Raw genomic sequence first — 12,596 nt, forward strand, 5'->3', positions numbered from 1 at the left:
CAGAAAGGAACCAAAAATGCACAAATGTTTGGGTTTGTTGTGGAAAGTGCCCGCAGAACTAGAGTCCAGAAGCTGGAATGACTCTTGACTGGGGGACTGGGGACGTCAGAGTGTGTGGACACAAGTATGAAGACAGCAGTTCAGATCCCAGATCATGTGTAAAAGACAGTGGGTGTGGTGACCCACCTGTCATCCCAGCACATGAAGATGAGAGAAGAGGATTCTGGGAGTAAGCAATCAATCTGAGTTCAACTGAGAAACCCTGCATCAGGGAATAAGGTAGAGAGCAATGGAGGAAGCCATCTGATGCTGACCTTGGACTTGCACATGCTCACAGACATACACCCACACCTAACACATGTGTGCCCAGCACACATGAGCATGCATACATACATGCACATAAGCATATGTACACACACACACACACACACAAGTATATGTACACACACACAGAAAAAAAAGGCTGTTGACTGAATCAAAGACTGTGAAAATCCTCCCTTGTATTAAAATAATTCCTTTCTGAAGAGTTCAGATCTAATGAATATAGGTATGAAGTAGAAGGTATGCCCTCAAAGAAAATAAGAGGTGATACAGGCTTTCTTTAAAAGTGTGAGTTCCGAGGAGGCAATGGCTGTCCTTTAAAAAAAAAAACAAAAAAACTGCAAGGCCAATTCTACAAAAATTGTGCCTAACACTAAACCAACCAAGTGATTTACAGCAGAATCAAGTCTGAGAGACACTGATGGAGCATAGTTAAGCCTTTACCGTCTGGATGTTTAGCGTGAATTCTTTAACTCAAAGTCACAGCTTCCAAAGGACATGGTTCATTTATCCAAGAGACGTATCCAGACTGAATGAAATAAGACTGTTTATCTAAGCTGGGACTGAAGGACTCTGAGGGCCCAGAGGCGCCTCTGCAGTATGGTTGGTGTGCTCTGAGGACCCCTGTGATTGCAGCATAGTAGAACTCAATCAGCATGCTGTGAGCCTCCAGGTCGGCTAATTGTAGAGTCACACTCTTTGGAAATGCCCCCGGGTCCATTATTTTAGCACATTAACAAGGCTGTGTGCAGAGAGGTTTGTTACAATACGAGCTAGCTGTTTATCAGATGGGGGTAATATGATTACAGGGCATGCAGCATGGGAAAACCCCTGAGACCCATAGACAGGGTAATGCTGCAGGCATAAGGCCAGAACAAAAAGCCAAACATTGTTATCAAAACAGCTAACCCACTGCATCACGGTTACGGGTGAATAGCCACGCTATTCAGTGGCTTCAAACTTGACAAAGAGCTGGCCTTTCAGAGAGCATCTACAATCGCATGGCTTCAGGCAGAGGCAAAACTACAACAGAGCACACACAGCCCTAGACTCTGGAGAAATCTGTCACCACCGTGGGTTTCACCACACAGTATTATAACTCAGGGACTACACAACACGGAGCAGAGGAAGTAGGGTGGGGTGTGGACTCTGCTCCAAGGCCTTGCCAAGACCCTGCAGTACCTAACCCTTCTGATCTCCAAATGACTCTAGTGTGTATTATCCTGTCCCCTTTTAAAGTTACTTTTACTTAGAGTGTAACTTGTGGGTTCTATGTACCATGTGAGTCCCAGATATAAAACTCAGTTGTCAACCTTGGCAGCAAGCCCCTTCCCCTGCTGAGCCACCTTTGCCAGCCTTGTATCTGGCTTTGGAGGTAGAGAGCTTGTACTAAGTTGCCCACTGCTGTCACATGTCTGATCACAATGAAGCCCTTGCAACCATAGCTGAAGAGTTCAGAGCTGACCCAGCTGACTCTGGCAACACCACTGTCTCCTGTCAAGGGCCTGACCCTTGAGTGGAATGTCGGATGACAAGGATAGCAGCGCTTCCTGGAGACCTGACTTCCAGTGGCTCTGCTGGTGGCCGGGGGTGGGGGAGGGGCAAATCAGTGGGACTCAGCTTCAAGTGGTCTCCCTTGTCATCCTAAGTACACAAAGGAACCTGCAAAGGCCACTGAAACCTGCAGATGCTAACCAAAGTGGAAGGGCATATAGCCTCTATGCAGCCTTGGGTGGACTTCAGATCATGTCTGGGACACCATAGGATCAAGCACAATGTAAACATGATGCAAATCATTGCTGTGCTATACTGATCAGAGAATGGTGAGAAAATCATCCGTACATGCTCACTACAGAGGTGATCTTCCACATGCTTATCACACATGATCTTCTACACACTCATAACAGACGTGACCTTCTAGATATTTGAAACAGACGTGATCTTCTTTACAAATGATCCAGCTCATGGTTGGCTGGATCCAAGACTGCAGAACAGTCAGAGAATCAGGCTAACAGAGCTCCCCTCCGTTTCTGTGTCATAAGAGATCCCTGACACCCAGCCCCTGCATTTATCTCTATCAGACATTCACTTAGGCCAGGGAGACAAAAGTTTCATAGGATGATGCTTGGCTGTCATCTACAAGAATGTGTGATATTTCCAACTGTTTGGTAACAAAACTAACTGTATTGGGTGAAATATAGATGGAGGCTTGCAGGTGTGACCTTGCAGGTGTGACCTTGCAGGTGTGACCTTGCAGGTGTGACCTTGCAGGTGTGACTCTGGGCACAGAATCTATACAGCACTTGATCCCTGAAAACTTTTACCAATACATGTCCACCTCACTCTTCACAGAAAAATGGCACTGGACAAAACCCAAAGGCAACACACAGAAGCAAGACCATGCAGGCATTAGAAGAAAGCACAAGTGACCATGTCTGATTACATCTGTCATCTCAGATGGAAGGACCCTTAAAAACCAGATGTAAAGCCCCCAAAGTATAAAGGAACCGATACATTTATCTGTAAAATGCCATCTTTGTAATTAAAATATCTACAAAATAAGAAATAGCAAGAAGAAAATGAAAGATCCATTTGCTGTGACAACAAGATGCACTTATTAATATTCAAAGGTGCTGTACCAAGGCAGATGAAGCAGAAAAAGCAGGCAGAAGTCACAGCAAGTGATCAGAGAGACTGACATTAAGGTAATTAATCATGGCAATGCCTTTAATCTCGGCACTGGGGAGGCAGAGGCAGGCAGAGCTCTGTGAGTAGGAGGCCAACCTCTGCATTCTAAGTATTTTGAATTCTGCTTACGGAAGGCATGATGCATATATATGAAACATACATGTATGTAAGTGTTTTAACTTAATAGAGAACAGTAGCACATAAGCCATACATGGCAGCTGGGTGTGGTGGTAGTTCATGCCTATAATTCCAGGATTTGGGTGATGAGACAGGGGGATCACCCTAAGTTCTAGGCCAGCCCGGGCTATAGGGCCCTATCTCAAAAAGCAACAGCAGGGCATGGAGAGACGACCCAGTGATTAAAAGCACTTGCTGCTCTTGCAGAGGACCTGAGTTCGATTCCCAGAAGCCACATGGAGGCTCAATAGCTTGTAACTTCAGCTTCAGGGAGAGGGCATGGACCTCCATCTGCACACGCAGGCCACATGCTGTCCTAGCATGGATGTGACAGCCACCTAGCCTGTCAGCCTTCCTCAGGACTGATGCCTGTGCTCGGCATCACTGGTCAGAGCATCTCTGTTCATCGTGGTAAGATGTTCGTTAGGTCTGAGCCGACTCTAGAACAGGAGCCTGCGGGACACAGGGTCAGGCCTTCCACCTCCCTTGTGCTGATGACTGAGTTAAACATGGCATTTCCCGTATTTGCAGTGTTTCTGCAAGGAGGATTCTGTAATGACCATGGCCTCCGCCCATCTGACAGCTGTGAGACTTCATTTACATGAAATATGAGTTTCTTATTTTTGCCTCAAGAGAATCTTACGTTATGAGCTAGCCATAATTACAGAAATAGTTCTGAGTTGAAAAATATTTCCCTTACAAACTATGCATATGTAAAGGAAGATGGGAAGGAATAGTCTGAAGGTATCTATAACTGAGTGTCTCAGAAGATGAGTGTCTGTCTGCGGGCCTTGACTGTGTGCTGCCTCCACAGGCCCCGTGGAAGAAGGATCAGGAAGAGGTAGCGCACCCCATGACCTCTGTTCCTGAGCCCAGCTCCCTCCCAAGGGAATGTGGCAACCAACCACAGCTAAGCTGACCAAACAGAAAATGAAGACGCCCACTCCAGGCTGAGCATCCACACCACCATGTGGCTTTTTCTAGCAACCTATGCTTGTGATGATCAGGGCTGACGATCACCCAGCCAGGTCTGGAGTTGCCTTGAACAAAGGCTACCAGGTACTCTCATTAGGCATTATCGAGATTAGAATAGTATATGGCCATGTCTGTCAGGAATTGCCTTGATTAAGTTATTCTATGCCTGTGTTTATGAGGGGATTAGCTTGGCTGAGTTACTGTCTTGATTAGGTTAACTGATGCTGGACAGGCCACTCTAATCCCGGGGGCGGGGGTGGGGGGGGGTTCCATTCCATGGACTTTGGTCCTGAAAGGGGAGAGTGAACCAAGCACAAGGATTCATCCCTCGCCGCTTCCTGACCACAGATGCAACCTGGCCAGCGCCCTGAGCTCTGAGGCCAGGACTGTCTACCAGGACAGGCTGCACCAGTCGGCTATGAGCCCAACCAAGCCTTCTCTCGCAGGCTGCTTTTGTTACTGTCTTGTTACTTCGTAGTGTAGCCAGGGAAAAGTGATTCCTACAAGGCAAGGGCCAAAGCATCAGAGTCCATGGCAAAGAGCCTCAAAAATTCTAAAAAACAACCTGTGTGAGGATAAATGGCGATAAGTAGAAACACATGCTCAGCTACTCTGAAAACTGCCTGTAAGAACAGTCTTTAAGAACAGTCCCAGGGAATACTTTGTAACTCCTATCCCACCGACTATTGCTGAGTCTCATTGCAAACCTCATGCTGGTTATTTTTAATTATCTCTATCTTACTGTTTCATAAGTGAATCTTATAGCAATGCAAGCTGAAGTGGTACATGGAGCTGACCCAGAGAAAGGTGCCTTCCTGTGGGTGTCACCTGCGGTACACACAGAGTTAGGGACCCCACCCACAACAGCCTGCTGGAGAGGAGGCAGGAGCTGTGTTCTTTAATGGTGACTAAAAAGTAGACCTGTTAGGAAGCATGTGTCCTCTGCAGAAGGATACTTTGGGACAGCAAGAATGAATGGAATGTGCACCCTCTCTCTCTTTTGTAAAGAAATCACTATTTTCATCTCACAGATACAATACTAGGTACAAGACATGAGATTTGCTCTGTCTAAAAGTAGAAAAGTATTATTTTTAAATTCAACACAAGGTTTCATGTTCATCTTAGTCATATTGAACTGGGTATTATAGTACCATGAGACATTTTATGGCCACAGGAGGCCAACCCAACTGTTCTTAGCCCACAGACAGTGCACCAGCACACTGCCCTTGGCTGGAAGAATCAGATTCGTGAAGCAGACAATGTTTCTCACAGCTCAGGTCAGTGTCTCAGAAGCCAAGAGAGATGCGCACTCCAAAGCAAGCATGCTCATGCCAAGGTGCATGTGTGCTCAGAGGATAACGTGTGGGAGTCAGGTCTCTCTCCCCACCATGTGGGCTTTGGGCTGGGAGGAATCGAACTCAGGTCCCAGCACTCTGAACTCACTCTCTGTGAGTTCCAAGTCAGCCAGAGCTTCATAGTGAGATATTGTCTCCAAAAGAGAGTACTAATAATTTAAATTTGGAAAAATTGCCCTCCCTTGCTGAGCCATCATGCCTGACCTGTGTGATGTTTCTAAATGCTTCCTTAAATTCCACACAGAGAGCCCTTCGGCCTTCTTCCTGTGTGTGGTGAGTCTGATCCCGGTCCTCACTGTTACCTCTGCTGACTCTGGTTTGGCTGCTCGGCTCCCTGAGTCTGGGGGCAGCAGCCCGAGTTCACTGACTGGCTCCCTTCGATGCATTTTTCTAACAAGAGTGTCAAGCTCTCTTCTCTGTGAGGGTCATGGCAGCCTCCCATAATTCTGCTGCAGCATGCGTTTGGAGGCAACGCTGGGACTCCTCTCTACCTCCACCCGACCCCATCTCCCAGCGCAGTGGCATCCTATGGCCTGACCACTGTGTACAGTGCCAGGAACTGCAAATGTGCAAACCATCAGAAAACAGCAACGTCTGCTTTTCTTGGGCCTTACGGAACCGAGCAGATGACCGGCAAGAGCCATATGTCATCAGGCACACCTGCTGTGAGCAGGCTCCTGCCAGCCTGGGATGGATCACCATCTGTGCACACAAACTACTCCTGAGTAGGCAACCTCACAGGATGTAAGGTGGATGGAGCCTTCCAGCTTCCAGACCGGCCAGCTCTGCTAACTTCGGTACCTTGCCTCAATGCCTTATGGGAAAAGCAGCTGCACCGGAATCTAGCAACCACTGTTAGCCAGGAGGACAGCGGCTCATGACCAGCTGCCTTGTCCTTGGCAGGTGCTGGGACCCTTTTGCCTGGGGACTCCCCTGTGCCTTCCTCAGATGAGGTACAGGCTGCCATGATGACATAAGCAGCTAATGTCTGGCCAACCTGATGGGCGTCTGCAGCGGCTAAGGTAGTTCTAGGTGGGAGCTAAGAACTCCATTTCTCCACGTTCAAGGCTTAACACCCTTGTTCAGATAGCAAAGGGAGCCTTTGTGCAGTCAGGACTGGGCAGCCTGTGTGTGTGCATCAGTCCTGAAGGATGCTGCGTGCGTGCCCATCATTACATTAGGAGATGCTCATTTTAAGGGCTGGGGCGATGGATCAGTAGGAGCAGCAGGTGAAGGAGCCAAGCGTGATGACCTGAGTTTGATCCCCAAGGCCTGCATGGTAGAAGGAGGGCTGACTTCTGCAAGCTGTCCTCTGGCCTCCACATTGGTATTTTGACATTGTTAATAGACACATGCACACAAAATAGTTAAATAAATATAAACATTGTTTATTCTAAACATAGGTTAAACTATATGCATAAGATCTTTCAATTATATATACATTTAAAAAATATACATTGAATTATCATCTCATAGCACCCTGGCATTGATTAATGTCATGTTAGATTATTTTCCTACATTGTTAAATATGCTTTAAAAATCATATTCAGTGATATAGAATTCTACCTTAAAACCAGAATTTAGGGCCAGAGAGAAGGCTCACTGGAGAAAAGCACTTGCCACCCAGGCTGATGACCTGTGCAAGAGTTCCCAGAGTCTACCTAAAAGCCCAGAACAGTGGTCTCGCGTCTGCAATGCTTCTCTGGTGACATGGGAGCCGAGACAGTAGAACCGCCCGGAAATTCAAGAGTGAGCTAGCCTAGAGTACCCAGTGTTGCAGCAGAAGCCAGGCACTACCTCAGCAAAGGTAATGACACTGCCAGAAGTCACCCCTGATCCCCTCACTAATGTTCATACACAAATAAAAAAAAAATCAAAAACAGAACATAATTTCCAATTGAGCAATCTGCAAGTTGTTAAGAAGTATTTTGATGTTGAAAATAATGTCATGAGTTTATGTATTTATACAAATACACCCCACACTTCCAACTATTTCCTATGCAGTCTCACTTCTGGAAGTGGGATTAAAGGCAGGGATATTTCCAAAGCTTTTGACACATACCTATTTACATTTTAATTTGCCAATTAAGAGTCCATAATCAGTTTCCCACTCCAAAGACTGAAAAGTGAAAACGTGTGTTTACTGTTTAGTTTAATTTAATTTCCTGCATTATTTAATGAGCTTCAGTACACATGGTGAAGCTAACACAGGGAAGTGTTTTGTTGTGGTTCCCCACCCCACCCACAACCCCTGCTGGGGCTGAGGCCAAGTCTTTATGGTAACCAAGAGCTTTACCATGGGGCCACAGCCCCAGTCTAAATAATTGGTTTTTTGCTCTCTCCTGACTGCTTTGACCAGCTCTCTTGGGGCTATTTGTACTTGTTTGATCACTTTTTGATCCCACTAAATAAAGTGAAGTCATTAGTTCTGTATCCCCTAAATGCACAGATCATTATCATCCTGATCACAAGATGGGAGATATGTAAATAGAAAAGTCACAGTAAAGTTCTGACCACGGGACCTGGCTCTGAAGTCAATCTTTCAACCCAACTTGTGAGTCAAACTACTAAGGCTCTGTCCTCACAGAGAACATACAAACCCAAGCATAACTCTGCAGAAATACTGTGTTCTTATGCTTTTTAAGTCAAGGCAGGAGTACAGGGAACATGGAACAAAGGGCTAGCTAACAAACCTTTCCATCAACAGCTTAGATAGGACCTGTATCTCAGAGTCCCAGCCCTTCTGTCCCTCTCACTCCCCATTTTCCTCAGTGTGTCCCACTGTCTACTCCTTTAGGAGGAGGAGGGAGGAAGAAGAGGAAGCCTTTCAAACTCACAAGGCCCCTCCGAAATGTTTTATAACTAGCAACAGTTTCTAGGAAAGAGGAGACCCTTTGGTGGAACTGTCTGCAACGTGGGCAGAGCAAATCCAGCTCTCTTGAACTGTCAACCATGCTTGGGCTCTTTGGATATGTATCTGCCTTTGAGTTAGTTACGCTATAGTAAGAAAACACAACTAACTCATTGGTTCCCTAAGCTAGATTTTGGCGGAGTCACCTTGGTAGTCTTCCCTCCGTGTCCTGTGAGGTGGACAGATACTTGTTCACGTTTCCCCCGGGAAGATCGCAGAACACTAGAACAGGAGAGTTGGCTTGAGGGAACAATGAGTGCTGCACTGTGGGTCCTCCATGGGTGAGAGGCGTTCTGGGAGCTCATCAGGACCCTTTTTATCCCATCAGGGAATGCCTTCTTAATTTAGGGCACCACAGCCAAGAACAAAATGCTGTTTAAAAGCTAAAATAAAACTACATCATTAAAAACATCCATAGAGTAATGGGAGGGGGCACACCTGTAGCACTGGAATCTTCCTTTCCTAAAACTACACACATCTAAACACCAACTGCCACATTCTGGGTCTCTCCTTGTAGAAGAAGGTGACAGTGCATAGCTCCTATTTTGACGAGGCAGGGCACATTCAGGATGGTATGGCCACAGACAACGGTATCCAGAGTCAACACTCAGAGCCTCTGTGCTCACTAGAGCTGCCTGGTTGCTAGGGTTGTTCTGTTTTGTTTGTGTAAATTGCAAGTACAGTAATCTTCTACAAGGCCCTTGTCAGTGCTATTGTGTCCTTTCTGGTCAATCAGAGGTAGGGCTCAAATGGTTTCAGAAATATAAATGGCCCAACAGCACCCGTGGGAACAAATGGGGAGCAAAGCACTACATACACATGAACCCCAACATTTTCATGCAAAGGGGACTTGGAGTCACAAGATTGTTGGAACAGACCAGGGATTGATGCTTTTCACGTGCCTTTCACCGTGATTCTCCTATGCTGTCACTTTATGCAAAGCTATAAATGTGTGCTAATCTTTCCCAGAAAAGACACAGGACAACACTCTTGTCATGGCCATTGCTGAAACTCAAGGCTTCAGTAAGAACCTGGAGGGGTATGATCTACTTCACATAGATTAGGCAAATATCTACCAATCCATTAGAGCCTCAGGCCAGAAGCCAGCATCTCAGTGAGCTGGGCTCACTTAGGGGACAGCACTGGGGTAATTCATGCACACCCAGTACAGGCCAAGGCACCATTGAGGCACCAGCACTCTGGTTTTTTTTTTTTTTTTTTTTTTTTTTTTTTGGTTTTTTCGAGACAGGGTTTCTCTGTGTAGCCCTGGCTGTCCTGGAACTCACTTTGTAGACCAGGCTGGCCTCGAACTCAGAAATTCGCCTGCCTCTGCCTCCTGAGTGCTGGGATTAAAGGCGTGCGCCACCACGCCCGGCGGCACCAGCACTCTGAAGCGGTCAATGAGAGGAGGTCTTGGGAGTAGAGGGCTGGAAGACTGAGCATGCAACCCGTGTCCAGAAGGAAATCTGTAAAAGGGGGTGCAGGGGGCGCTCTGGGAAGAATCTGAACAATTTGTAAAAGAATTTGTCTTTGAAGACAAGAGCTATCTGCAAAGAGGACTCTAGAATCTGTGTCCCAGGACTCTGGTCTGAACAGAAGACCACATCTCGGGTAGTTAGGGTTTGGGGGCTGAGAGAAGTCCTTGCTCCAGGCAGGAGACACAGTTCCAACCAAACCAATAAGATGAGGCGGCGAAACTCGGCCGCACATGACAACGTTAGCAGAGTTTGGATGGAAGCCAAGGCTCTGACGCAGCATCGCTGAGCTGGGCTCCATCGCCTGCTCCTCTTGTCAGTCCTAGGAGGCCTCAGAGACAGAGTCTGGGTGGCCCTGTCCCTTGCCTGTCCTCAAGGCACATATGACTCCAACTCAAGTAAGGAAGCCTGTGTTACGTTAGCCAGTGACTTGTCTTCTATTGCTCATAAAAGCTCAACACAAGTGAAAGGCATGGCCATTGCCGACCAGGGCAGACATGGGCTGTTTTAAGTCGTTCAATGTAACATATAAAGGAATTTTAGACAAATAGGAAAGGTACTTCCACAGGAGCCTCTGCGCCATCCTTGGAACTTTCTGGAGGCCTGAGGTGCTGGTGGAGACACCCAAGATCAGAGCTGACAGGGCAGGCTCTGCAGGCAGCACAGGTGTGAGAGGCAGGGTGGGCCACATCTGCCCACTTCAAAGATCCACCTGATGACTGACTCCAGGAACTGCAGGCTTAAAGGAGAGATCAGCTCAGAACACAAAACACAGGGCCGTCTTCCGAGTTCGCAGTCAAGGCCTTTTAAATGTGGTCTGCTCTGCCCCAGTGTGACACATGTCATTATAGCCTGTTTATGTTTTATTCCCGGCCACTCGGGACAGACACCTGTTGAAAGAACAATTCTGGAAGAGGCAGAGCTCTCCGGAAGAAGGCTGATTGTTCCCCTCCCCTGAGATTTGAGTCTGTTACCCAAAGCCATATAGCGCAGAAAATAAAGTTGAGAGGCCCCAGCAGCTGTGGCAGGCAGGGCTGGCAACAGTGGCTGGGAGAGACTGAAGCCTGCATTCTGAAACCATTTATGTTCCCTAGTCACCTCTGTAAGGAGCTGGATATGACTGCATAGCAGGGCACAGGACAGCTCCTTTCATTATTCTAAACAAAAAACGCTTGGTGAGGTTGGCAAGACCGTTTCTTGTCCATGTGTCTGTCTGTCACACCCTCCCTTCAGCACATCTCCTGAAGCCACCAGAGCCCCCCTCCCCCTGCTGTAAAGACTGACTGTCATGGAAACCTCTCCCACTTAAAACAATACCAGAAAACACAGAGCAGCCCTCTACCCCAGCCTGCCCCTACCACCTATTTCTGAACCCGGTTGCGTTTAGGGTTTCAAGGGTTCAAAGCTAATCCAGAGGCCAATGGGAACTTTGGTGAGGTACACGTGGGTGTTGAGATCAGACTAAGCTCTGAAGTTTTGTGTTTCTAGCTTCAGCAGCTCCAGGGGCCTTCTTTGTAAAGTAAAGGTGGGCCCCACATCAGAGAAAAGAAGGGATTAAGTGCGATCCTTGCTGAGGCACAAGGAGAGCTTTGCTATTCCAACACTGCCTGACCACCTGGTGCCTATGGAGCCAAGGCCAGCTGGCTGAATGTCCACAGCCATCACATGACCTCATTACTATCGGTGGAACCAACCAATAAGGTCACATACTGCTATGTAAGTAATGTCTGCCATGCCCTTGCTGCCGATGCTGAGCACAGAGCTAGAGCAAGCCCATGTTCGTGGACACAGTGCAGTAAGGTCTTTCGTGATTGCTGTGGCTCCTTGGTTAGTTCATTGAGCCTACTTCACACTTCCTATACTCTCGCTGTCATTTCTAATTTATGAAAGAAACCCACTGCTAATTGTGCTTCTCTGGTTGAACCTTTAGGGTGGTTTTCATCTGTCTGTTTATTTGGTGTTTTTACTGGTAAGACAAGTTCGCACTTTGTAACACAGTTGACTTGGAACTTACCATGTAGTCCAGGCTGGAGTCAAGCTTCAGGTAATCCTCCTGCCTCAGCTTCTTGAGTTCTGGGATTACAGGTGACCACACACCTTACCTTAACTTCCTGGATGCACCCAAATTCATACAATTATTCACCCAAATTACATTGGTGGTCCCTGAAGCCACAGGGCAGTAAACACCAAATGCTGTCCTGACCTCACCAGTGAGCTGCCGGGCTCACAGAGGCAGGGGCCAGAGGCACACAGCGCTTGCTCGTCTGGTTCTGGAGGCACGAACAGGCCCACTTTCATGGATCTCCATGAGGCCTTTTGCTTTCTATAAGTTATGGAGTTTTACCAGTGGGCTCCAGCTGGCTGCTGTCTAAGGGGAGCCACCCAGCTCCCTGTTTCAGTGTGGTTGAAACCGTTGAGCTGGCTGGAGTTCCAGGTAAGCCCTGGTCTCACCCAGAAGTTCAGTGGCTTTGTATAATCCTGCTTGTTTTCCCCCTGCCCTATCCAGGGTGAGGGGCTTGTGTCTAGATGACTCTTGGAAGGCAGTGGATTTGTCCTTTCTTAGGGAAAGTCACTGCGTTTTTATCATACTTTCATTAAGAACTAATTGGATTTGATTCTGCCCTATTTATTAATTGTATGCATGTATGTATAGATTAATCTACCCATCTTGAGACAGGGTCTCACTGTGTAGTT

The 12,596-nt window shown here is 47.2% G+C and overlaps 1 protein-coding gene across 8 annotated transcripts in view; it reads right to left on the reverse strand.

Annotated features, from left to right (window-relative positions):
• The window catches only part of Ulk4 (unc-51-like kinase 4), a 321,706-nt gene that overhangs the window by 96,599 nt on the left and 212,511 nt on the right, over positions 1-12,596 (reverse strand). The window lies entirely within an intron of this gene.

This window comes from Mus musculus, chromosome 9 (genome assembly GCF_000001635.26).
Source record: "Mus musculus strain C57BL/6J chromosome 9, GRCm38.p6 C57BL/6J".
NCBI classification, from domain to species: Eukaryota; Metazoa; Chordata; class Mammalia; order Rodentia; family Muridae; genus Mus; species Mus musculus.